Consider the following 27,847-nt stretch of genomic DNA (forward strand, 5'->3'; position numbering starts at 1 on the left):
AGGAGTCATGGAAGTAATCGTAAAATGGCTAATCCTTGTGTAATTTGATGAGAGGGTTTTATTACATGACATTCCATGCATGCTTTAAAATCTCTTTATATATTTTCACAGTTACTGATTATTTTGCTAGTTGTGCTACCTTACGTTTTCCTAAAAAGTCAAAAGAAACAGGTTCAAGTAGCTTTAAAATAATTTTAATCAGGGCTCAGAGGAAAGTTCAAGGTGCTAATGGCAGATCATCTCCATTTCCTTATTACAGTGGTGGTTTTCAAAGTATTCCACAAGGTATTATTTCACACATTTGTCAGGATTTCAGCAAATTTTGAATTAAAATGTTATTTCTTTCTTACAAAACTGATTATAAGCATATACCTACTGAAGTGTCGCCCTTAACCAGATTTTAAAATCTTGGCATCCATCCCTATGATGGCCTATGCCGTCCTAGGCAGACCTTGGGATTAAGGCATTCCTGTCATTTCTAACTAACCAAACTGTTTCCCTAGATTTTCTAACAAAATGTTTCAAAAACCAAAAATGGCTACCATTTACATTTACTCATTGTGTGCATTAAAATTTTCTTCAAACCATGGAACCAAAGAAAATTACGGCAATCGATTTGTTGCTGAGGTTCAAGGTTCTAACCAAATCCCCAAATTCTTCTTCACTAACGGATTTTGTAGTAAGTGAATTTTGTAATCTAACACCATGAGATGAATGTATTCCAATCACCTAAAGGGTTAAATTTGATTTATGTATTGGGCTTCAGTGGAAGGCCTTGTTTGAAATGAGTTCTTCTGCTGAAAACTTTTAAGACGCGCCATTTCAGAGAAGGAGTTGTTCTGTTTAATGGTCGTGGAGCGCCGTTGTCTTAGAGCGCTATGTACTTTAGCTTCTTTAATTCTGACGAGACCCTCTCCCCTCTCACCACAACCCTCTGCCCTGACAGGTGGCTAGTCCATGTCTTTGCATCTGATTGCCTTTTCAGAATATCCAGTAATGAACTGTGCCACAGATGATTCCACAGCCCCTGAGTTCTGGGGAGAATATGACCCCAGAGTCAGAAGGCATCAGGGGGTCTGGAAGGGGCTGTGCAGCAGCCACGTGGTGATGTGGCAGTCAGCCCCCATCCAGGCAGCCTGGGGCTGTGAGGGGCCCCAGGGGGACTCTCTCGGGGCAAACGGAGAGATCGGAATGACTGAGGGTCACGATAGACAGGACAAGTGAGGCGCAGGAGCAGGACTCTACTTCCATGAGAAGCCCACTCTGGAGTTCATGCAGGCTGCCAGGGGAGACGGAGATGGTTGTCAGCTCTGCATGGAGGTTCCGTAATCTCTCTAGTGGACCTTTCTCTGGGTGCCTGGGAAGGAGATCATCCAAGAAGCATATTAGTTTCAGGAAAGAAGGCACTGAAATATAGTGAGTTTAACCGATTTCCCTAGAGAAAGGAGCGCCACATCCAGAAATTCTTCTGTCTTAAAACACCATGGGAACTAGAAAGCCCGTCTCAGCAGCCACCCCAGGGAAATGTCTACTCTGAATTTAAATGGTGGTGCGGCTCTGGAGGAGGGCTCCAGATTCCAGAATAGTCTGTGGTCCTGGAGGGGGACACCTACAGGGATGTACTTTCAAACACATCATTGCCTGGAGAACAGGAGTCCAGGGAGCATCCAGAAACCATACCACCCATGGAGGAAAACAGAATTGGGAGCCCAGAGAACCCAGTTTCTTGGAGGAGAGGAGACGATGCCTAATGTCCTTTGCTTAGCCTTAAAATACAGAAGTGTCTCCGTCTTCGGGGATGAAAGCACCCAGATTTCAGAAGACCTGGCACCTTGGGAATGGTGGCCTGTATTAGTCAGCCAAAGGGGTGCTGCTCTAAAGTACCAGAAATCGGTTGGCTTTTATAAAGGGTATTTACTTGGGGTAGAAGCTGATCGTTACAAGGCTCTAAAGAGTCCAGCTCAAGGGACCATAAGCGGTACTTCCTCCAAGGAGTCAGCTCCAAGATGGTGGGCGATCTCTGCCTTGTCTCTCCTTCCTTCTTCCTCTTTAGGCTCCGTGGGCCCAGCTTCTTCCAATCTCAGCTCTAGGCTGGCATCGCGCATGTCTCTCAGGGCTTCCTATATCAGTCTGGCATAGGGCTTGTTTCTTTCCAGGCCTTCTCAATTGCTCAGATGTTCTGTTTTCTTCACTGCAAACTATCAGGCAAATGGCTCCTGTCTCTCCCGGGCTTTGGCTGCTTGGGCTTCTCCTTTCTGTCCCATGCAGGACCAAAATGACCAAGTTCACACGTCTTCCATGTGTCTTCTTGAGTGACTGTGTGCTTATATCAGCCCACCAAGGGGGTGGGGACTCAGCCTGAATCATGACTTTTTGACATGGTTGAATCAAAAGCCCTAAATTGGCTTTATCAAGTAAACTTAAAACCAAATGTAATACAATCAAAGGGTATCACACCCAGAGGAACAGACCAGTTTACAAATATAATCTATCTCTTTTTTTTTTTTGGTATTCAAAAAAATAATTTCAAACTGCCCTAGGTGTTGTGGGAAACTGGCTTACCAGTTCATTATTGTAAATGTTACACCTGTTCTATTGTAGAAGTTGCAGTTGTTAGATATTGTAGTTGTTCCCTATTATAGATGATGTTGCAGTTCTAATAGCAAACAGCTGCTTGGTAGTTTCTAATAAATACGAGGTGGAAACTAGGGTCGAGGCTCTCAGTTCCAGAAGCTGTTGAGTCCTCTGGTCCCATCTTTAATTTCTCTCTCGTGTCTTTCTTTCTGTCCTTTTATTTCTTCAGTTCTTCATCGTCTTTTCTTCCTGCAAACCTATTGCTGAGCGGGTCTCAGCAGATGAATGTTTTTTTTTTTTTTTTTTTACTTCATTTCTTTTTTTTTTTTTTTAATTTTTTTATTTTTTATTGACTTTGTAATAATATTACATTAAAAATATATATGTGAGGTCCCATTCAACCCCACCCCCCCACCCTCCCTCTCCCCCCCCCCCAACAACACTCGTTCCCATCATCATGACACATCCATTGGATTTGGTAAGTACATCTTTGGGCACCTCTGCACCTCATATACATTGGTTCACATCATGGCCCATACTCTCCTCTATTCCATCATGTAGGCCCTGTGAGGATTTACAATGTCCGGTGATTACCTCTGAAGCACCATCCAGGGCAGCTCCATGTCCCGAAGACGCCTCCACCTCTCATCTCTTCCTGCCTTTCCCCATACCCTTTGTCCATTATGTCCACTTTTCCCAATCCAATGCCACCTCTTCTATGTGGACACTGGATTGGTTGTGTCCATTGCACCTTTATGTCAAGAGGAGGCTCAGATTCCACCTGGATGCTGGATGCAATCCTCCCATTTTCAGTTGTAATCACTCTAGGCTCCATGGTGTGGTGGTTGTCCTTCTTCACCTCCATCTTAGCTGAGTGTGGTAAGTCCAATAAATCAGATTGTAGGTGCTGGAGTCTGTTGAGGCTCAGGATCTGGCTATCACATTGTCAGTCCAGAGATTCAAATCCCCTAAATATATCTTAAACCCCAGCATTAACTGCACCTCCAGCACATTAGCATGAAAGTCTTATGAAGGGAGATCCCATCTGAGTCCAGATTCATCACACATAAACACCATTTCCAAAGAGGGGCCATCTGCCCTGGTAGTTAACCCCATCGGCCATGACCATAACTCCCATGGGTCTCTTTAGCCCTCAAAGGAACCAATATCTGGGGGTTGTATCTGCTTTATGAATGTTTTTACTTTATTTCTATTGTATTTGTCTTAATGAGATAAATGTCACTTAACATAAAATTCACCATTTTAACCCTTTCAAAGGTACGCTCACCAGTGGTTTTTAGTAAATTCACAATGTTTGTGCCACCATCACCACTGTCTTGTAAATCCAGAATATTTTCATCATTCTGGAGAGAAACCTTTCACTCATTAAGCAGTCATCTCCCATCACCCTGCCCTCAGCCCCTGCAAGTCACTGTCTATTTCCCATCTCTTTATATTTCCTGTTACTGGCAGTTACAATAAATGGAATCATTCAATATGCGGCCTTTTGTGGATGGCCTCTCTCTCTCGTAGCATAATGTTTTCTGCTTTCATCCATGTGGTAGCATGTGTGGTTCCCTTTTACTGCTGAATAATATTGCAATGGATTGACATACCACATTTTGCTTATTGTTGATCAGTCGATGGACATTCGGGTTGTTTCTCATTTTGGCTATGATGAAGAATGCTGAGAAAAGCATTTGTGTACAACTTTTTGTGTGAACATACATCTTCATTTACCTGGGATATATACGTAAGGGGGTAACTGGCGATGCACACAGTAATTGTATGATGAACATTTTTAGGGAAATGCCAAGCTGATTTCCAGAGTGCCAGCACCACTTTACGGACTTCAAATCTAGTCTATTGATCTCAATGTCTCTCTTTATGCCAGTCCTACACTTTATGCCAAAAGCATTGGTTATGTTTGCTTTGAGTACGGTCTGTGCAGGTAGAAGGGTGACTCCTCCACATTGTTCTTGTTTTGCAGGTTATTTTGAATATTCACTGTCACATGCAATCCCAAATGATCTTTAGGATCAGCTTTTGTATTTCTGAAAAAAGGAAGAACATAACGATTTTGTTTCGGATGCTCTGAAATATAATTTTCTTGAGGGTCTATTACCCTCTTAAAATGATGAAGTCCTTCAGTCCATGAGCTCAGAATGCCTTTCCATGTTTTGGTCTTCTATTTCTTTTAACAATAATCTGTAGTTTCCACTGTCCAAATCTCGACTTCCTGGTTCATTGTTTCTATGTGTTTCCTTCTTTGTGTGATATTGAGTTGAAACCGTTTTCTTAATTTCACATTCCGATTAATCATTGCAGGTGTGTAGAACTTGACTGAATGCATATTTTGATCTTGTATGCTGCAGCTTTGCCAAATGCATTTATTTGCTCTAATAGTGCTCCATAGATTGACCTATATCGAACATTTCAAATAAATAGAAAAATACAATATATGACCTTTATGTGCCACTTCTTTCACTTTGCATAATATTACCCAGATCTTCCCTGTTGTAGCATGAATAAGTGCTACATTCGTTTTAAAGCTGAATACTATTCCATGGTACTGACATACCACATTTTGTTTATCCATTATCAGTTGATGGGGCTTTGGGTTTAGGCCACTTTTTGGATATCATAAATAATGATGCTGTTAACATTCATGTACAAGGTTTTGGGAAACATCCCTTTTCACTGGTCTTGAAATATACCTAGGCACAGCATTGCTGGGTTATATGGCATCTGTTTTTCATCCTTTAAGGAGCTGCAACACTGTTTTCCAAAGCAGTCTCTCTGTTTTCCACTCGCATCAGTTTAAGGGTACCAATGTCTCTGCCTCCAAAGCAAACTTTAATTCCGTTTTTCATTTTTCTAATTTTTTAAGGTGGAAGGTTAGGCTAGTAATCTGCAAGAGTCCTTCTATTTTTTTTTTTAAGATTTATTTATTTTTATTTCAATTCACCCCCCTACCCCGGTTGTCTGTTCTCTGTGTCTGTTTGCTGTGTCTTGTTTCTTTGTCCGCTTCTGTTGTGGTCAGCGGCACGGGAAGTGTGGGCGGCGCCATTCCTGGGCAGGCTGCACTTTCTTTCGCGCTGGGCGGCTCTCCTTACGGGCGCACTCCTTGCGCGTGGGGCTCCCCTACGCGGGGGACACCCCTGCGTGGCACGGCACTCCTTGCGCGCATCAGCACTGCGCATGGCCAGCTCCACACGGTTCAAGGAGGCCCGGGGTTTGAACCGCGGACCTCCCATGTGGTAGACGGATGCCCTAACCACTGGGCCAAGTCCTTTTCCCACCTTCTATTTTAATATAGGCATTTGCAGTGCTAAATTCCTTTCATTCGCTGCTTTTTCATCAGAATTGTTTATTTTTTCTCAGGTGTCTGGCAATACCACATGGTGCTTTTGATTTTTGCTTCGCTAATTGCTGATGATGTTCTAAATCTTTTCGTGTACTTATTTGCTCTCTTTGTATCCTCTTTAGTAGATATCTTTTGCTCATTTTGTAATTGGATGGTTGTTTTCACTGTTCAGTTTTGATAGTCTTTGATACATTCTATTTAGTTTTCCATTGTTGGATATGTGGTTTTAACTTAGTTTCCCCCAGTCATTAGATTATCTTTTCATCCTCTCAGCATGGGCTTCCACAGAACAAAAGGATTTAATTTCATCAGGCCAGTTTATCTTTTTTTTTTCTTTACATTTTAGGGATCATGCTTTCGTTGTCAAGTCTGGGAGCTCTTTCTTTAGGCCTAGATGTCAAACATTTCCTCCCACATATTTTCCTAAAAGTTGTTAAAGTTTCAGTTTTTATATCTAAGTCATCCAACTTGAATTTTTGGTGAATTATTTAAGAAAATGTTAGGTTTAGTTTGAAATTAATTGTTTTTTTTTTTTACTGTGGATATCCCAAAGCTTCAGCAGCATTTGTTCAAAGGGCAAGCCTTCCTGCCTTGAATTGCTTTTGGTTTGTTCAAAGATCTATTGGGTCCATTTTGTGCATCTATTCCTGTGTTCTCTGTTCTGATCCATCAATATGTCTCTCTGTCCACCAATATCACTATTTCTATAATATAGAGTGATACTTCTGAACTTATAACTCTTTGTCAGGATTGTTTTAGTTCTTCTAGAACCTGTGTGTGCCCTATTAATTTTGGAATATCGTCATCTACGTCTAGGAGAAACATTGTCAGTATATTTATATTAAATAAGTTAAACATATAATCAATTTGAGGAGAATTGACATCTTTACTCTCTTGAGTATACCAATCCAAAACCATAGTATGTCTCTCCATTCCTTTCATCGCCTTTGATATCTTTCATCGGCTTTTTGCAATTTTCACCCTACAGATCCTCTGCATGATTTTTGGTGTATAGCTAAGCAGTTTATTTCCACTGGAGTGATTCCAAATGGTATTTTGATTTTTACATTTCTGTTTCTTCACATTCATTGCTCATATGTAGGAATATCATTGGTCTTTGTGCATTGATCTTCTTTTCTGCGACCTACTGTACTCACTTATTAGCTCTAGGAGTCTTATTGTAGATTCCTGGGGATTTCCTACAGAGGCAATCCTGCCATCTGCAGTGTGTTTTCTTTCTTTTGCATAGTGAAGTGCCTTGCACATCCATTATTATGTTGAATAAGTACAGTGAGAGCCTTCATCCTTGCATTATTCTCCAGCTTAGCTGTAAAGCCCTCAGCCTTTCACCATTACTGTTGTTGTGAGGTATAGCTTTTTGTTTCTATTTCTGTTTCATAGTAGAAAAATAATTTTATTTATATGGAAAAGGCTATAGTAAGATCTATAAAAGGTTTCAATATAATATTGCCTATACTTAAAAAATCGAAATGTGAATAGCAAGAAATAAACGCTACACACCTTCCTACTTAGCAGGGCAATTAATTCACATTGCAATAGTTACCTCAAGAATAATAAAGTCATTATAGAAAATAAAGTCTTTTTCATCTGATATAAAAAAGAATAATAAAATCAAACAAGTGTTTCCACATAATTGGTGTACTGAGAATTACAGTGTTATATCATTTCAGGTTTAAAAAATCCGCAATCAATCTAAAGACAAAGGAGAGAGATAATGCAATTAATCAGATTTTGGTTTTTTGATATACTATTCACAGGAAAAAAGTAATGAGTTGATGTGGATGGTAAATAGAATATGCTTATTCTATACTGTGAAAATACAAATTATAAAGAGAGCTATCAATGAATGAAAGCTGGATATTGACTGCTAAAACTGACCTCTTAGCCAACACCCATAGTATTTGTCATATAAAAACACTTATATCAAAACAATAATTTGGTTGATTTTGAGCTGCATTGTAGATCTTGTAAGCTGAAGATACGTGTTTCCAAATGTGGTAGTTTGAGACTGTATGCAACTCCCCAAATCGGTTTTAATGCTGGTCCATTCCTGTGGGCGTGAACCTACTGTGGGTAGGACCTTTTGATTAAGTTACTTCCGTTAAGGTGTGGCCCAGAATGAATCTTAATCCTTTTACTGGAGTCCTTTATTAATGAGATGAATATGGAGAGAAGAACAGGAGAAAAACACAGAAGCTGAGAGAAAGTCCCTGAAGCCAGAAGCTGAAGACATCAAAACTCGGAAGAGGAGAGAGAGACAAGCAGGTGCCACTATATGCCTCGTCGTGTGATAGAGGAGAATAGGATTCCTGACAGCGGTTCTTCAGAGGGAAGGCATTGCCTGATGATGCCTTGATTGGGGCATCTTCAAGTATCAGAATTGTAAGCATGTAAGTTAATAAATCCCAACTGTAAAAGGCAACCCATTTCTGGTAGATTGCATTATGGCATCAGAACAGACTGAAACAAGTTTCGTACAAGTAAAGTAGGTGCTGCTATGGCAAATACCCAAACTCTGGAAATGGCTGATTGATGGGATATGCAGGAAGAACTGGGGATGCTTTGCTGAGGCCAGCTCAGCATGAGGTTTGCAGGAAGGGAAGGTGGAGGAGAACTTAAGAAATAAAGGACAGAAAGAAAGACATGAGAGAAAATAAAGATGGGACCAGGGGACCCATCAGCTTCTGGAACTGAGAGCCTCGGCCCTAGTTTCCACATCGTATTTATTAGAAATTACAAAGCAGTAGTAATCTATGTTTACTTTCAAGACTGCTTGTTATTAAAGCTGTAGCCCCTGCAATGCTAGGGAGCAGGCCATAAAAATTTCAAAAGTCTCCACATGTAAACAATTTTTGTGCTGACCAGACAGTATTCTTTCTAGTCAAGGCTGATGTTCCTAAGCCCACACTTCTTATCTGCATTATGGAAATGTTTCAAACTCAAGCCAGGTTCCCACATTCAAATTCAAGCTATTTTCCCACATCTCCCCCTTTTTTGTTTTAGCAAAGAAGTGAAGGCAGATGTGGAGATTTCTGCTGCTTCATACTCCGGAGGGTTTGTTGTCTGTATCTGAGGACTAAATACATACAAAACAGACAGGAACAGATAATTAATATACCTCCTAGAAGACCCCTTCCCCAACTCTTAATCCATATCACAGGGCTCAGGGATCTTAATGCATCCACAATCCCTGTCAGAGTTTGTGATACAGGAAGCAATTGCAAATGAGCATGTTGAATGCTTGTTACTTGGGTTTGTAACTGAAAAATATCTAAGCTTAAATTGTTATCGTGGCCATGCAAATGATATTTCACTGATTCCTAAAGAATGTCACTGCTATTATATACATAAGATGTCACACAAAAAACAGATACATTCCAATCACATTGTAGGCATAAGCACATATTTACAGTTTGTAATTCTTCTCCCAAGCTCAAAACTGCATTTTATACATAATCTATAACTGCAGTAGATTATACAACAACAAACAATAAGACTTCCAACTAGCAGACATTTAATGAATAGACTTTCATTTCTCATGGGCTTAAGATTCCCAACCAGCAAGGCTATATAGGACAATTCTCAATCAAAAATGACCTCATTTCCCCCAGTTGTATAGTTTGAGGCAGAGGCAGCAACGAATTATTATTACTCCCCTGTTTTGGGCTGTGGGCAGCTGGGAGTTTGTCGCACAATTTCAATGCCTTCCTTGGTCTCGCTGTTAGCATCTTTACCGGACCTGGGGCCACAACTCAGCATTGAATTTAAACTTAGTCCATTGTTGTGAGGATTCATTTTCTATTCAGAAAATAGTAGCTCTCTTGTTGTAAGAGTCCGGATGCAGTGTCTGTAGCAGTGAAAGTATGTCTCATCCCACCCAAGAGCAGGAGGGGACCAATGTCACAGTCATTGACGTGAGCATGAAGGGCACTCATGGGTGATGTCCACGAGTCGTTGGCGAGTAACAGGCAGCTGGAACTGCTGGGCTAGGCACCACAAGGTCTGGTACTCAAGACGCTCACCTTTCTGGTGGAGCCACTCTGCTGCTTCTCAGGTCTGCATGGTGTGGCTCTGGATCTTCTCGAAGGCATCTGCCTCAACGGTCCTAAGAGAGATGTTAGAGGAGTGGGCAGGGATGTGATAGACAGTTACTTGTCACTGCTGGCAGGCGTCCCAGATGTTCTTCCACTGATCTCTCCCCCATAGAGGGTGATTCACAATAGTCTATCGTTTCTGTCTTATTTTTAGTATTTGCAGGCCACCCCCAGATAGGGATGGCAGTCTTCAGAGTGACCAGACACTATTGGGTTAAATCTTTTACTTTCAGCAGGGCTTCCTATGCTGCACACAATTGCTTTTTTATATTATACTTTTGGGCCTTTCCCAGAATTGTGACTAAAACCCAAGAGGTACTTGTTTAGAATGCTGCCTTTGCCACAAACCCCACCCAAAGCCAATATTGGGGCTGGCCACATCCAATTCACAGGCTAATAAGTTGATGTCCACCTTCTCTCTTCCTTTTTTTTTTTAAATTTTTTTAAAGCAGCCTGCTTGAGAGCCTCCTACTCCCATGAAGGACCTTTCCCAATTAACACATACCATGTTTTAATATCTGAGGTAAGTGATGGATGAAAGATTTTTAGTATTCCAACAATATTACAAACTACATCAATATGAGAAAATATTGTACTTTATCAATTACAGCAGAGGGTATATTTTGTCGTACCCAACTAACCAACATTTTAGAATTTCATACAGCATCAGGGACCTTGTAGCCTGTTCCAATTGTTTGCACTTTCCAGTCTCTTAAGATAAGAAACTATTGTCTCTGATTGTTTTTTTTTCATTTTGGAAAAAGGATTACTGACTAACACAATGTCATCAGTAGGGTTTCAGCCACAGGTTTCTTCTACGCACTCAGATTCTTTGCCACCAGGCCAGGGTAGAGGGTTGGACTATGCACACAGCCTTGGGGAAGCACTGCAAAAGTTCATTGTTGGTTTTTCCACAGGTAGGGGAATGCAGACTGGCTTGACTTGTCTAAGAAGATACTAAAGAAAGTCTTAGCAAGTTTTAAAACAAAGTGATAGTGACACAGTTGGATATTAATTTCTTACAACACACTAGCAATATTTGGGACTGCTGCATACTAAAATGGCGTTACTTTAATTTATGATAAGAGGTTGTTTCTGTGACACATACTATTAAGTAATTACAACCACGATTAACAACATTGAACTTTTTTCTAATATTATGCTGAAACATTTGTAAATTTCCAGGAACTTTATACACTCTTCAAGTATTCATATGAACTCTTTACTCATACAACTTTAATTAAAAGAGGGTTAAAGAATCCTTTTAATTTTATAATATTTTAAACACTTTCCATTCAACTTATAACATATTAAAGGTATTTAACTATTTTATTACATTAATTATTTCCAGGCAAAAGAACAAATCTTTTGTAATAGTTTGAAATAAAAAGATACTTTTCAGGATTTGACTTTGAGAAAGCAGGTTGGAATATTATGTTCCTTTAAAGGTGATGAGACTTTATTTTTAAAAAAGACCAAGGAAATGATAAGTTTAAAGTACAAGAAGCTATTTTGATAAAACAAACTTTTTAAAAAAATAGTGATTATTCCGGAGAAAAACTCTTTGTAAACTTTTACTAAAACAGACTAATGACTTCAGAAACTTTGTCATGCTAACAGAGAAAGAACAAAATTTTAACTTTGCATCAGTATACTATTTGATACTAAAGTTTGTAAAACTTTATAGAGGCGGCAGACTTGGCCCAGTGGTTGGGGCGTCCATCTACCACATGGGAGGTCCGCGGTTCAAACCCCAGCCTCCTTGACTTGTGTGGAGCTGGCCCACGTGCAGTGCTGATGCGTGCAAGGAGTGCCATGCCACGCAGGGGTGTCCCCGCGTACGGGAGCCCCATGTGCAAAGAGTGCGCCTCTTAAGGAGAGCCGCCCAGTGTGAAAGAATGTGCAGCCTGCCCAGGAATGGCACCGCACACACAGAGAGCTGACACAACAAGATGATGCAACAAAAAGAGACACAGATTCTTGTGCCGGTGACAACAACAGAAGCAGACAAAGAAAAAGGCGCAGTGGGTGGACGCAGAGAACAGACAACTGGGGTGGGGGGGAGGGGAGTGAAATTAATTAATTAATTTAAAAAAATGAAAAAAACTTTATAGATAAACCCACCAAGTCTTTCTCAACTTTAACCACAAAAATTCTTATTCCATAAACCTTCTGCACTTTCTGTATTCATTTGGGTTTTGTCCCACATTTTACTCCTTCTTAATAACCAATCATTTTATCTTAGGACAAAATTATTTTCTGTTTCTATAATAATAAAAATACATTCTATACACCCTATATACATAAGTTACCAAAATGATTTTGGAAACTCTCCAAGCAAACTTCTTACAACATACAATTACCGTTAACACTAAACCAACTTGTTAAAATAAAAATTCAATTTGCTTATATGCAAATATAACTTCTTTATTTCAAATACCAAGTTGCGTGCAACATTAGAAACAGTCTTTTAGTAACAAATTTGTAGGGGAGGCTGGCTGCCAACAGGTTTTCCTGTTATAAAATTACATTTTGTTATTATTATCAATCAGTTTCTGTTTAATAATGACTTCTTGGAATTAGCCATTTAAACACTTAAATTAAAACAATGCTTTTACAAACTTCTTATACTTATTTATAACTATATCGACTATAATTATATTATTTTAAGACAAATTTCACCTTCACAGAATATATTCTCTTACTTAAAGTTACCACAATACATTTTATACCTTGTCATATGCATTCAAACCTTGTCCTGCATATTTCTGTTTTGATTTTATGTAAACTAGCCATCTTATTTTAGGACAGAACACAATTTTTGAACAAACTTTTAATATTTCAGTCAGCACACCCAAAAACATTTTACCTTCTTTAATATTCATTTCAGTTTTACATCCTTCATTTTATCCTGTGAAGAAAAATAAACTATTCATTTCAATTTAGGCAAGAACTATTTTTATAATGCTTCATAGAAAAAACCTAGATTGCTTTGAAGAGACTGTTGGTAGACTTATGGACCTAAATGTACTTATGATTAGGACTTAGAGAGAAATGATGACTATGTCATTGAAAACTGGAAGAAAGGAGTCCCTTGTTTTAAAGTGGCAGAGAACTTGGCAAAATTGTGTTCTGATGTTAGATAGAAAGCAGCAGTTGAAAATGTTGAGCTGGGATATTTAGCTGAGGAGATTTCCAAACTAAATGTGGAAAGTACAGCCTGGCTTATCCTTTCACCTTACAGTAAAATGGGGAAGGAAAGGGTTGCTGAGAACTGAACTCCTGCACACGAAGAAACCAGAAATTGATGGTTTGTGAAAAATCCGAACTTCTGGAAAATAAGTTCTCAGAGAATAGAGTTCCATATACACATTTAATTGAACATTGAACCAGTCAGCCATTTCACTGCATGTCAGGATTTGAAATGCAGTCATCTGGAAAGGATCTGTTGAAAGTCCCACAGTCTGATGGTTGGGACCCCTGTGTTCTCCACGTGAAACTGACCAGTTTTTTGGGGAGATACATATGAATAGAACCACTGCCAGCCTGAATGAAAAGGAACAGAAAATGGACAAGTTGAAGGACAAATGACATCAAAGAGAGAACTATGAAAGCTGAGATCTGGACTGAGGACATCTTGGGCCAAGGGTACAGGCCCTCTCATATATGTGGAAAGGATGAGTATGCCCAGGAGCTTAGATGGGGCGGACCTTCCGCCCCATTATTCGGGAAGTGTTGCCATCCCAGGGTTCTCAGATGCCTGGGGATTGCAGAGAGTCCAGCACCACCACGATGCTTCAGGAGGCTGGAGCCTAGAGTCTGGCTGCCGCACTGATGCTTGACAAGGGTAGAGCCTAGTGTTCCACCACCCCTGTGATGCTCGATGAGGGTGGAGCCGAGGGCAGGGCCACCACACATGCCCTTGGAAAGGGTGGATATACTGCGCCTTCAGGCTCAGGTATCAAGATATCATTCTATCAGACCTTGAAATCTAATGAAGTATGCCCTGCTGGTTTTCAAAACTGACTCAGACCAGTGACCCCTCTTTTCCTTCCAATTTCTCCCTAGAGCTATGAGAAGGGGTATCTGATGGCTTCCCTTCTGCTTTATACTGAAAACAGAAAATGTGTTTGTTTTGTAAGTTTCACAGGGCCACAGCCTGAGGGGAATTGTACCCCAAGACGGTCCACACCTATATTCATTTTGATGAGACTTTGTACATAGTATGGTTATTGAAAGGATGTAAGTCTTTGGAATATCGTGATGAATGAATGTATTTGCATATGGAAAGAACATGTCTCTTTGGAGGTCCAGAGGTGGTGAATTGTGGGAGTTTGAGACTGTATGTACCCCAGAAAATCATCCTAAACCTGGTCCATTCCTGTGGGTGTGAACCTATAGTGGGTGGGACGTTTTCATTCATGAACTTAAAGACCTTGTGCTTAGGTCACTTCAGGTAAGGCGTAGCCCTGGGTTGATCTCAGTCCTCTTACTGGGTCCTTTATAAATGGCATGAATATGGAGAGAAGGACAGGAGAAAGGCACAGGAGCTGAGAGAAGGCCCCTGAAACCAGGAACCAAAAGCCTCAAAACTGAGGAGAAAAGGGAAAAAGGAGCAGATGCCACCATGTGCCTTGCCATGTGACAGGGGAGTTCAGGATTGCCAGCGGCCAGTCATCAGAGAGAATGCATTTCCTAATGAAGCCTTGTCTTGGACATTTTCACAGCCTCCAAACTGTAAGCTTGTAAGTTAATAAATCCCCATTGCAAATGGCAACCCCTTTCTGGTATATTGCATTTGGGCAGCCTAGCAGACTAAAATGCCAAGTATCTTAAAAATCATAATAAATGTATTTTTAATGCATGCAAAAATGATAAATGCTATCATTACAGTCTAAGGCTATTCATGAAAGTTTAGTTTTTCTTGCTTCAGAAACACATTTAAAATGGGTAAAAATCAAGGGATTTCATGGTACACTGCAACAACCAACAGTGCTCAGTTTATTGCTAACATTGAAAAACTTAGATTTTACAGTACTCTGGTATATATAAAAATATTTTTCAACTTACATTGCATATTTTTGAGTCCATTCTCATGTCAGTTATGTCTGTATGCATACAAAAGGCATATTTTGTCTAATTCAGGGATTTGTTCAGGATCACAAAGTAGTGAGAATATGATCAATAAAACTTTTGGTAAAGTCAGAGCTGGTGACCACTGTGACCTCAGGAGAGTAAGACAAATAACTCTCACGACTGTATGTTTGGATGGCAAATTTTTGTTGTGAAAGCAAAGTTTGGTGGCTTAAAAGGGTAGTCTGTCAGAAAATGTAGCGTTAGAAAAAAGACTCCACCTTGGTATGTACTATCAGGAGGCCCTGAATAGTTGCTTGCCAGTGGAACAAGTCATCTCCCACAGGTCCAACTGAACAGTGATAAGGTGTACTGTGATGGAGATGACTCAATTCTTTCTGAATCCGCTTCAGAGCCACGGGTCAGTGAAGATGCCTGTTGGGCTTGGAGGCCTGTGGTTGTCGCAGGCTCAGCTGGCTGCCTGCTCGGCTGGTTCAACTGGGTCAGTCCCTGGCTCACAATTTCCTTGCTTGACCAGATGCCGGGGCCAGTGCTGTGTGCCTTCAGCGTGAGTATGCACGAGTGTGCCACCTGTAGGACTGTAGGGTATTGATGATGCTCTTTACTGTAGTTCATATAATTCCTCTCTATTCCTAACTTGCAGAGAGATTTTTAAATCATGAATAGATGTGGGAATTTCTCGAATGCCTTTTCTGCATGAAATAATAGGAATATATGATTTTTCTAGTTTAGCTTGTTGATATAGTGGATTATGTTGATTGATTTTCAAATGTCGAAAGAGCCTTGAACACTTCAAATAAATTCTACTTGATCATAGTATACAATTCTTAGAAATTATTGAATTGTTCTCCAATATTGTGTTGATGATTTATGCATTTTATGCATCTGAGACCATGAGGGATATTTGTCTTAGTTGTCATTTTTGTATTTTCTTTGTCTGGTTTTCATGTCAGCGTAATACTGGCCTTCTAAAATGAGACGTGTATTCGTACTCTTCTTCAATGTTCTAGAAATGATTGTGTAAAATTGGTCTACATTCTTTAAATATTTCATTAAGTATATCTGATCACACCATCTAGATCTGGAGATCTATTTTCAGGGAAAATGGAACTATGCATTCTATTTTTGAAGTGTTATAGTGCTTTTAGGGTAATCTTTGTTGATACTTACCAAAAAATGATAACTGGAGAACACAGACAACTCCAAATGCTCAGAATCTTAGTGATATGGTTCAGGAAATGTTTAGGGAAAGCAGACATTACCGAGAGGAGACTGCAAGGCACCGCAGGAGATACAAGGTGAAACAAGGGCCCTGTCCTGCACAGAGGCATATCATAGTAGAAAGACCACAAGATATGACAAAAGGAGACCTAAAATTCCTGTGTAACATCTGCCACTGATGAATAGATGGGCCCGAGAAAGTCATTTCTCGCTCTGAGAGCCTACCTCAGTGGAACGAAACATGAAACTAGTTAAGGAAGCGTCAGGAAACCTGAAAATTGGTTCCGTAATGAGAGGGAGGCTCGGTTCCGATCTAGCGAGGGGTCTGACCCGGGGCAATCGGCCTCTTCCAGGAGGAGTGCCCCACAAAGCCCGGGGGACAGCCCTCGCGAGCCCCGTCTCACAAACCCTGAGCCCGGAGCGCAGGCGCAGTGGGGAGGAGGCCCGGGCCGCCCAAATCTTCTCAGGAGACCAGCACATCCGGGGACGCCGGGACCGCGAAAGGGCTGCCGGGAGCCGCGCCTCTGGTAGCGACGTGCTCGAGGCCGCGTGCGAGGGACGAGCTGCTGCTCCGGGCAGGGCCAGGAGCCCGCGACCCTGGAGTCAGCGGCCTCTTTCGCGCCAGCGTGTCGAACCTCTTCGAGGCCTCGTCTAGGCTGGAGGCGGGCCTGGGGACTCTGTTTCCTTTTTTTAAACCGTTGACTGTCAAACCTTTATTGTTTTGCGTTGGGGGTTTGCTGTCCTTTTTTGTTCTTTTTAATCTGAAGAGACGGTTCCTCGGGGGCTTGAAGGGGCCGCGGGCCAGCGCCTCGTCTGCTGCGCTGAGGCTGCCCAGGTAGGCGGCGGGGGGCGGCTGTCACCACGCCACCTGCCCCGCATCAGTTCCCTTTCTGATTGCGGCTCGGCCCGCAAACCGCAGCCCACGCAAGCTCATTCGAGGCGGGATCCCCGGGAGGGGAGGAGGGGCGGGTGCGGGCCTGATCCTCCCAGGCCCCCGCGCTGCCGAAACCTCGACACTGGGCTCGCGGACGCGCTGCTTCCGGGGTGCGGCCTCCCCGAGTGGGGCAGGGGCGCCCAGCTTGGCTCCGCGCGGCCGCGGGCAGGGGTGGCTGCAGGAGAGACTGAGAAAGGGGAAGCGGCGCCCGCGGAAGCCCGTGCAGGGTGTGCGTGGGAAACCGGGGCGCTCGTTTCTCTTTGGATGCGGTCGGAGGACACCGGAGAGGTGGAGGCCGCTCTCGTCCAGTGCAGCCCTCGGGTCAGCTGCTTGGCGGGGCTGGGGCTGTGCGGGACAGCCCTTTCCTTTCAGTAGGACGTGGTGGAGGAGGAGGTGGCGTCATCACTTAGGGGCAGGGACTTTATAGTTGAGATCTGAGGGTGGGCCTGAGTGCCCGCGAGGCTCTCCTCCTAGAGACCCGCGCCCAGGCGCCTGCCACCACTTCTAACCTCCTGAAGCAACCCCATTCCACCCTATGAGGAAACAGCCCAGGCTTGCTGCTGATGCACACGCGGACGCCGCCTGCCTGCAGAAGGCTTGTGGGTGCTCCTCTTGTCCTTCCAGAAGGGGGAGCGACTCTGCCCGGGTGCACCAGTAATATCGACCACTGCGAACAGAGAAAGGTTCCCATTCTCCTGGCATGTCGTATGATGGCATAACAGGTTAGGTCATACGGAGACATCAGCCCAGGCTTACCCCCATCCATGGAAAGTACCCTTGTACCTCCTGAGCTGGTGTGGACATCGAGGAGACAGCCGTTTCTACGAGCACATGTGACAATGTGACGATGGGGTTAGAAAGACACAAATCAATATTTGCATGATCCCAGTGCTCCTTTTTGTCTGTTTTCTCATCCACCACCCTTTTCTGATGACGTTAATTAAATTGTCATTGATTGACATTCATCTTCTCTGAGCTGGGCTGTATTTCAAAATTGTACAAAAATAAAAGCAAACTGTCTTAGGTTCCCTGCTGCTAAAGGAAATTCCGTACAATGCGTTTGCTTAAACAACCGGAGTTTATTGGCTCATGGCTTTAAGACTAGGAGAAGTCCAAAACTGAGGCGTTACCAAGACTGCTGTGCTTTGTCCCCCAAGACTGCTGTGATCTGATTCTGTTTGCTGGAGATCTTTCAGAGACCCTGGGTTTCTGTCACATACCAGTATTTTTTCTCTTCTTTTCTGGGTTCCATTGGCTTCCAGTTTTGTGCTCTTCCCATGGCTTTCTGTCTCAGTGTCTGAAATTCTTTCTGCTTATAAAGGTCTCCAGTAATCTGGATTAAAGCACAGAGTGATTCAGTTGACCATATCTTAACTAAAAATAATGTCTTCAAAATGCCTGATTTACAGTGGGTTCAAAACACATAGGAATGGATTGCTGGAATAAAGAGTTCAACATGGCACAGAGAGAAACAGTTCCTGCAGTAATCTATCATCATGAGTGTCCTAATTTTTTATAGGTAATTTTCAAGGGAAGGCAGGACAGGACCTCTCTGTCTGATAATAGGTAATAAGTCAATATGGGTCGTGTGGATTGCTTTTTAACACGTGCCCTTTGTTCTGCCCCCAGTGTCACTTAACCCTCTTCTAGAGTGTGTATGAAACTGCCCAAGCCTCAGCGGTGAAAGGTGGCAAAAAGGGACTTGGCCCAGAGGATTAGGAGTGCTTTGAGAGCAGAATGGTGATGGAAGATATGAAGGTTGCTGCCAGTTCAGGGCTCTGTGGGAGAGATCTGTGAACCAGGGCTCCACTCAGCATAGTAAAAATACCCCACAACTGCCTAGTCTTGATCCTGAGAGCTGTCAACAGCTCTTCCAGGACAATGAAGCATCTGACCTGCTTGAGGCTGTCAGCCAGCTGCAAGAATTAGGCCATAGATGGCTGAGGCCAGAGATCCATTCAAAAGAGCAGACCTTGGAAATGCTGGTGCTAGAGCTGTTCCTGGCCATGCTGCCCATGGATATCCAGACCCAGGTGCAGAAACCTCACCCACAGAACATCGAGGAAGCTGTGGCCCTGGTAGAAAACTTGAGGAGGAAGTCTAGTCAAGTAAAGAATGAGGTGAGAAGAGAGATTTCGGACATAAAAAGTGACAGAGAATAATGCTAGCTACTTTTCTGGGGCACATTTTTTGCAGAAAAGAGGGGTATTCCCTCACTCTTCCATTGTTCCTTTAGAACAGCCCGGGCAGGAGAGGAAGCAGCAACCCCCAGCAATGGTCAGTCCGCTGGTTTCACAGCTCCCGGCAGGGTGGAGCTTGCCCATAGGGGAAATAATTGCTTTCTGCCTGCTAGCGGCCTGAGCTGTGGCTGAATGCAGAGGGGCGGGGTTGCTGGGTGGAGGGCTGGCAGCAGCCACAGCTTGTTTCATTTTATGCTTATTTTCTTTATTGTCTCTTTGGGTGTGTGGGGGGAAAGGATGGCTCAGTATGTCTTCTGCCTTACTGCTTCCTTTATTGTCGAACACTTGTGAAATCTGAACTCTAATTTGTCCCCCCCTCCACCATCACTCTAAAACCAAATTTAGTTTTGTATTAAGAAGATGAGGATGGTTTCTAGGTTACAACCTATAGCCGTTTGATATGGTTATGAATTCCAAAAATAGATTTGTTGGTAATCTGGTCTGAACCTGGGCATGATTAAGTTATGATTAGGGTTTGGATTGGGCCACATCATTAGTGTATTCAGTCCCCACCCCTTGTTGGGTGGGGGTTCACAGATAAAAGGCATGGCAAAGGACCGAGTTGAGGGTTTTTGATGTTAGAATTTTTTTTGTTTTTTGTGTTTTTTTAAAGATTTATTTATTTCTCTCCCCCCTCCCTCTCCCCATTTTCTGCTCTCTGTGTCCATTCACTGTGTGTTCTTCAGTGTCCGCTTGCATTGTCAGGCAGCACCAGGAAACTGCGTCTTTTCTGTTGCGTCAATATGCTTTGTCAGCTCTCCTTGGATGCGGCACCACTCCTGGGTGGGCTGTGCTTTTTTTCACGTGGGGTGCTCTGTTGATGGGGCATACTCCTTGCACGCAGCAGCACTGCATGTGGGCCAGTTTACCACACGGGTCAGGAGGCCCTAGGGATCAAACCCTGGACCCTGCATATGGTAGGTGGACACTTTATTAGTTGAGCCATGTTCGCATCCTGATGTTGAAGTTTTAATGTTGGAGTTTGATGCTGAAGCCTTAAGCTGGAGCCCCAAGAAGTAAGCTCACAGAGGAAAGAGAAGCAAGTTCCAGGAAGACAGGAACCTTGAGCCCAGAAAGAAGCAAGCCCTGGGAAGAGAGGAACTCTGAACCCAAAGAGAGGCAAGATCCTGGAAAGTAGGAACCCGGGAAGCCTGAACCCTCACAGACGTCAGCAGCTATCTTGCTTCAACACATGAAAATAGACTTTGGTAAGGGAAGTAACTTTTGCTTTATGGCCTGGTGTCTGTAAGCTCCTACCCCAAATAAATACCCTTTATAAAAACCAACCGATTTCTGGAATATTGCATCAGCTCCCCTTTGGCTGTGTACTACACAGCCCATGAGCTAGGAACAGAGACAGTGATCTTGGGAAGAGCAGTAGAGGATCCAGGGTCCAAGAAGGGGCCAGAACAACTCCAATCAATGAGTGTGTACAAGGAAAAGAATGTTGGAATACATATGGGGTGCCTGAAGAATAGCAGGGCCTGAATCATCAGCAAGAAAGCAAACTAGTAAGCGGAAGAGGTGAGATACTTCCTAAGAATGACCGACTCTTGGGACCTGTGATAGTAACTGCATGCCGTGGGTGTTTTCTGGGTGCTCATCCATGTTAGCAATTAGGGCATCTCCCAGGTGGCAGTACAATAGTCTGACAGCAGGAGATTGGGAAGCTCTCAAAATACCCCACCAACAGCTGTATTTACACCTTGGAATCTGTTCTTTGAAAATTGGTAAAGAGGAGGAAACTAACAAGGATGCTTGCAGATACCCCAGCCTTATGTGTTAGAGGAATAGTTGGGGTCAGAAATGCCTTTACTGGTAGAATGGAACACTGAATTGTGCACCTGGAAAAAAATAATAGGTAAAATCTTCCACCTGTCCTACTTTCCAGTGCAGGTTGAGGCTCCTTCATTTTCAAATACCTCTAACTCTTGCCCAGCTCACAAAATATTTCAAGACATGATAGGTAAAATAAATTGATTTGCATTAATTTCCCTCAGGAATTCTGTGGAAAGAGCCAATGGGGTAACCAGTTCTTTGAGGTGATAGGTACTTGGCTGTTATTTACAATGAGATGGCCACTTCTGACAGACAGACTCACACACACACACACACACACACACACCCCACCCCCCCCAGAAGGTTACAGAAGGAGTCTAGATCTTCTCTATTTTAGAAATGAGGTCAGGATATTAATGAACATAACATAGAGGACTTTTCGCAGGCCGTTTTCCATCCAAGCAAGACCTGCTCAACCGCTGCTAGCCCTTTCTGAGGAGACGAGCACCAAAGAGTGGAAGATGGCATCCGAGCCCGTCTTACCTGAGTCCCAGGTGATCGTTACTTTCCATTTCATTTCCCCTACCCGTTCTTGGCCTCATCTGTGCTTTTCCTTGCTGACATGATGCCTCATGCTCAGCAGGTGCTCTCAGGTGTGTTAGCTCCACAGGTTCTCCCCTGAGCAGGTAAGATTGCCAGCAGGGAATTGAGGACCTCCCAGGCTATTTATGCAACCCTTTGTCTCCTTCCTCTCTCCTTCCTCTGTCTATTTCTTTGAAGCATTTGGCTCTTTCTTCCTTTGGTCTTTCATGTAAAACAGAAACAGGTGGTAGGACAGCTACTGCAGTTGGAAGTCCTGAACTAAAGCCCATTCTCTTTTTTAGAAGCTGACATTTGAAGATGTGGCCGTGTATTTTACCCGGGAAGAATGGAAGTTATTGACCCCTACTCAGAAGGCCCTCTACAGTGCTGTCATGCAGGAAGTCTATGAGACAGTCACCTTTCTAGGTAATGCTTCCCCCTTCCCTTTGAGGAGAAGTGAAGTCATCTGCTGTGTCTTCAGAATATGGCGAATGCACCCCGTGTGGCAGTACCGCAGTTCCAGTAGCTTGCTCATTTTCAGCTTATGGTGTGGGGAGAGGAAAGAACACCTGGATGATTTTGCCCAAAGACACATGCCTCACTTCATTATTCCAAATAGAGTATTGATCTATTCAACTCCCCTTTCCCAGAAAACTTGTTCTTCTCATGTATTTCTCTTCTCAGGAAAGGGCCCTGCCATTCACCAATTTGCTCAGGCCCAAAAGCCTCACAATTGTCCCTTATTCCCATCTGTCTGTCATACTCCAATTTCAATCACTCAGCAAGGCCTCTTAGCTCTCTGTTCAAAGTATATCCTAAATATAACCATGCCTCCACTTTGTCCACTGTTACCATCCCAGAGTAAAACCCCATCACTTCTAACCAGTCTGCTTTGTTCACTTTCTTTTGTTCCCTGCCTCAACTCTCACCCTCCCACTCTCTTTCCCACACAGCAACATGAGAGATGTTGTACAAATGTAGTCAGACCATGAAAGCTCCCCACTTTGCACCATGCCAAGAATTCTCAACTCATTCAGAGTCTACAAATACTGTTTTTGACATTTTGATAGGAATAACTCTGCATCTACACCTGAAATTGAGGAGATTGGCATCTTGACAATGTTGAGTCTTCCCATCTATGAACACAGTATTTCTCTCCCTTGGTTCAGATCATCTTTGATTCCTTTCCTCAGCTTTGTGTAATGTTCAGTATTCAAATCTTGTTTATAGGATTGCCTCCTCTTCTATGCTATGTAAAAATTGTGTAAAGTTGGTATTAATTCTTTAATGTTTGGTAGAATTTTCCAGGGAGAACATGTGGACATGGAGATTCCTTTTCCTGGAGACTTTTAATTGGTTATTCAATTTCTTTCATGGTTATACTGCTGTTGAGGTTATCTATTTCATATTAGTTGAATTCTGGCAGTTGAGAGTTTTTAAGCAATTTGCTCATTTCCTCTAACTTATAAAATATATGAGCATAAAGTTGTTATAGTATTCCCTGGTTATTCTTGCAGTAATAGAATGTGTAGTGACAACTTCTAATTCATTCTTGTTATTTTTAACTTGATTCCTCTCTATTTTTTATTTTTGCTAGCAATTCATTAATTTTATTGATTTTCTTCTCAAAGAAATGTTTTTGGTTTCATTGATTTCTTCTGTTTGCAACATATCTTTCTGATCTTTATTATTTCCTTAGGTCTGTTTCTTTGGCTTTTTTGTTCATCTTGTTCTAGTTTATTAAGGTAAGGACATGGATCATATACACCTTTCCCTTTTCAAATGTAAACATTTAAGGCAGTGTATTTCCCTCTAAGCATAACTCTAGCTACATCCCATATATTTTAATATTTTATGATTTCTCTTTCCATTCATTTCAATGTGTGCTGTAATTTTCTTTGTAACTTCCTATCTGAATCATGGATTGTTTAAAAATGTATTGTTCCCTTTTTTACATTTTCAGATATTTTGCGCTTGTCTTTTTATTGTTGTTTTCCAATTTTATTCCATTTTGGTCACTCAAGTTAGGTCTTTCTTGGTAATGGGGATGATGGATGCTTTCAGTTGCATTCACCCTGCTTTAACCTAGCATGCAAGTACTTTCCTATACTCTTCGGCCGTGGTTCCAATGACAGTTTAATTTTTTCAGTGCCTCTGTAGTGTTTTCCTTGGTTTAACTCTTACTACTGCTGCTCCCAGTGTTCCCTGTACGTGCTGTTTGGGGGGTGGGGTGGAAGATGGAAGCGGTTTCCAAAGTGCAGGCCGCTGGATGCCTCTTAGTGGATAACAGGAGTCTCAAGCCTGTGGGTAAAAAAAAGTTTTCCTGGACTGGACTGCATGTTGGTTCTGGGTCTCTCTTGTCAGATATTTTTGCCAGCCTTATGTCTCCTATGGTGGGTAGGAAATCTGAGACCCTGGGGAGTCTGGGATCCATGCACTAGGTCTGCCCATTTACTAACGTTATTCTTGTACTGGGTGTCTCAGACCCTGGATGAAAGGAGAGTACTTCTCCTGACGGCTTCCTGTGGGCTGGCCTCCAGCAGACTGACCCACTTTCTGATGGTGTCAGGCTTGTGTGATGTTTCTAGAAGTACACCCTTCGGTACCAGGCAAGAACGAATGTACTTGGGTGATATTCTCAGGCTGTGCTGGGCATCAGGTTCTGGGGTGCCCTCCTCATGTTTGGTGGTGACACATTACTCTTGCTGTACTGGGAACCCAAACCAATTGATGTTCTTCTTTCTGCTTTTGCCATTTCTCCTTTGGTTGTTTTTGAATTGCATGTCTCCAGAACTGGTTAATGGTGAGGAGCTGAGAGAAAGGGGTCTGTGCCATCTTGTCCACACAGGATCAGATGTAACACTTCCCATATATTATGAAATTAGTCATCATTGAATATTCTTGCTTTTCCTGTGATTTTCTTGCTCTGGGACAAAGATGGCTGACCTTTTTCTTTGTTCCAACAGGGCTAAAGCTCAAAAATGACACTGGAAATGATATGCCACCATTAGAATTACAAGCACCACATAGCAAAGAGTCTACACAGAACAGAATGTAAGGTCTGTGAAATATAAGAGTCAATGGAAATCCTGAGACTACAAGAAGAGTTGAGAAACAGCATCAAAATTTACCTAGGAACAAAAGAAAGAAAGAGTCATTATGTAAACAAGAGATACTGAATCTTATGGTCACTCACAAGAATGGCCGCCTGGGAGAGAAACATTTTAAATGTCAGGAATGTGGGGAAAAACTTCAGAATTAGGTCTACCCTTATTAAGCATCAGGGACTTCATACTGAAGAGAAACCACGCACATGGCAACAATGTGAGAGGGGTTTAGTTGGAGATCAGATCTTCATAAGCACTTATTGACAAACCAAGAAATAAAACCCCATAGATGTTCCTGGTGTGGGAAAAGCCTCAGTCATGGCACAAAACCTTTGTACACATTATAGAATTCACACATGAGAGAAGCCCTTTAGAGGTCAGGAATGTGGGATAATTTTCTGTCATAATGCCCACCTTGTTAAACACAAGAGAATGCATTCAGGCAAGCATCCCTATACTTTCGACATTTGCAGGAGAAATTTTAGCAGGCGCTCAAGCCCTTTGAGACACCACAGAGTCCACAGGGTAAAGGGAGCTTGTCCTGCGGCCCCAGCCTAAAGCATGTCACCAAGTGGAGCTTGATCTTAAGATGATGAGTGAATAAAGAATCCTGAAGCTCCGGAGATAAGGATCTGTCATTACCATACATCTTGAAAGGTGCAAGGGCCACGCTTGAGAAAAAGGAAATAAGTTATCTTGTTCAGCATTATGTCTTTAGCACTTAGCACAAAACTTACACATAGTGAGTTCTTTATAAATTAAAGGATGGCAGTATATCAAGCAGTGATCAGAAAGTGCTCTGGTGACCTGCACATTAGCTCTAGTTCCTCTGAGCTTCCCTAAGTTAAGTGATCTTCTTCTACAGTGTCAGTCAGCAAATGCTTGAGAGCCCTGAGGCCTTGTCTCATTCTTTAACCTTGGGTGGGGGTGGAAGAGAGGAGTATTCACTTCCTCTGCAGAGCACTCAGAGAGAATTACTAATTGGTGACATTTGCTCAGGCTATTATTCTAATTGTATGATATTCCAAGCCCAGTGCTCTGGGCACTTTAGCACGGGAAGAGGGGATTCATTGTGTGTCCTGAGAGAAGCACCTTCACTCAAGTATCCTCTCCACTCAGCACCCAATACTGCAGGGTCTGCTGTTCAGGAATTCCAAGCAGCAGTGGTTTGAAGGTTAACAGTGAACCCTGGGGGCCTTGCAAGCACGTGGCTCTGTCCTCCCCCTAATTCTCTCAAAACTGAGATTTACAGAATGTCAAAACCTGCTCTGGAAGGAAGTTAGAAATCTTGCCTGTTCAGTGCATTCAAAATATATACAGGCAATGCTGTTTGACAGCTAACAAGATGTATGTTACCAAAAAAGTATTCTTCAAGTAAATTTGTGACCTAGGAGTTAGAAACCTCATTGTTCTTTAATCTAGGCCTTGTCATGGCATTTTCATGTAAGCGTACACAGTGAAACTAAGGGATTCCAGGGAGTAGAACGCAATTATATGGTTTTCCAGTTTTATTTTACCACGGAAGCATTTGTGGGGGGCAGGTGTATGCTTGTGGCACCCCTAATACCGCTAAGAGCATTGCTGTGGGACACCAGCTAGGGAAACATTGATCCAGTTAAACTTTCACCATTAGAGTTATTTGAGGCCCATAATGGTAAAATGAGTTGTTCGAACAAAATCTAGATCCCATGTCACATGACTCAATTAAATCTTGTTTATTCCACACTGCTCAGCCTTGCGGGTGGCAGAGAAACATTACCATTCCGCAAATTAGGCATTTGAAGCTGTCGATGCCCTGCCAGGCCTTGGTGTTAGAGCCAAAACAGAACCTCTTTATCCACTTTCTAGGAGATGATGTGGAGAATTCTCTCCCCAGTGGCTTAGGCAGTGGCATCTGCTCCTCCCAGTTCAAATCACCCAGTATCGTTTGGCATCTTCTCACGTGTCTAGTAGGGTGTCCAGGTGTTTTAGCAGGAGCGGTCTTGTAATTTGAAACAGCTTCCCTAGGTGGAGAAGGGAGGACATCAGTTTTGCCTAGGTCCTCTTGTCTAGACCAGCATCTCGCTGTTTGTTGAAGGACCAGTTTGTGTTGTAATTTGCTTCTACTTTAAGTGTTTAATTTTACATACGTTACATACTAATGTTTTAAAAAATTATTTTTTTACTGGAAGAGTTAAATAAAAATCCAAAAGTACATAAAGCAGAAGATTATTTTTTAAATTATTAAATTCAACAGTTTTAATGCACTTAAAACTTGTTGGCAGGGGCCCCTCTGGGAGTGGGTCATATGGACATATGGATAAACATGCAAAAAGTTTCTCTTTCACTCAGTGGTCTTGGATAATCTGAGAAATGTGTGGGACTTGCTGCAGAGACACAGGGAAAGCCTCACAAAAGAGATGTGTCTCCAGGGAGGCAATCTACCCTAAAATTTTTTCTCAAACACCGTGACCCTCTTCTACTAATAAAACTTCAAAAGTTCTGTAAGTCCTACATGCATGAGTCCAGCTTCCTACCTTGGAATCATGGCCTTTCTTCCTCTGGACCCAACCAAGAGTCAACCCTCTGATCTCTCTCCCACCTCACATGTGCCTGCTGCTCAGCCAGGCTGCTAATCTCATCTCGGAGTTTTCAAAACTGCCTCCCAACCTCTCGAAATGCTTCTTTTGCCCTTTCATCCCATCTCTTGCTTTAAGCCCCTATAGTCTCAGTAACACTGAACTTAACGTCTCCTTGAGACAGTGGCTAAAACTCAGCTTGTATTAAAATACTGATCACTTTGTTGCACAGCCAGAACTTCTATTTCAGTTCATCTGGGTTATGGACTGGGTATT

At 42.5% G+C, this 27,847-nt stretch overlaps 1 pseudogene; it reads left to right on the forward strand.

Moving 5' to 3' along the window:
* Positions 1-24,143: 24,143 nt before the first annotated feature.
* On the forward strand, positions 24,144-25,571 carry LOC101430253 (zinc finger protein 75D-like; annotated as a pseudogene).
* The last annotated feature ends 2,276 nt before the right edge of the window (positions 25,572-27,847 follow it).

The sequence above is a fragment of the Dasypus novemcinctus genome, chromosome X (genome assembly GCF_030445035.2).
Source record: "Dasypus novemcinctus isolate mDasNov1 chromosome X, mDasNov1.1.hap2, whole genome shotgun sequence".
NCBI classification, from domain to species: Eukaryota; Metazoa; Chordata; class Mammalia; order Cingulata; family Dasypodidae; genus Dasypus; species Dasypus novemcinctus.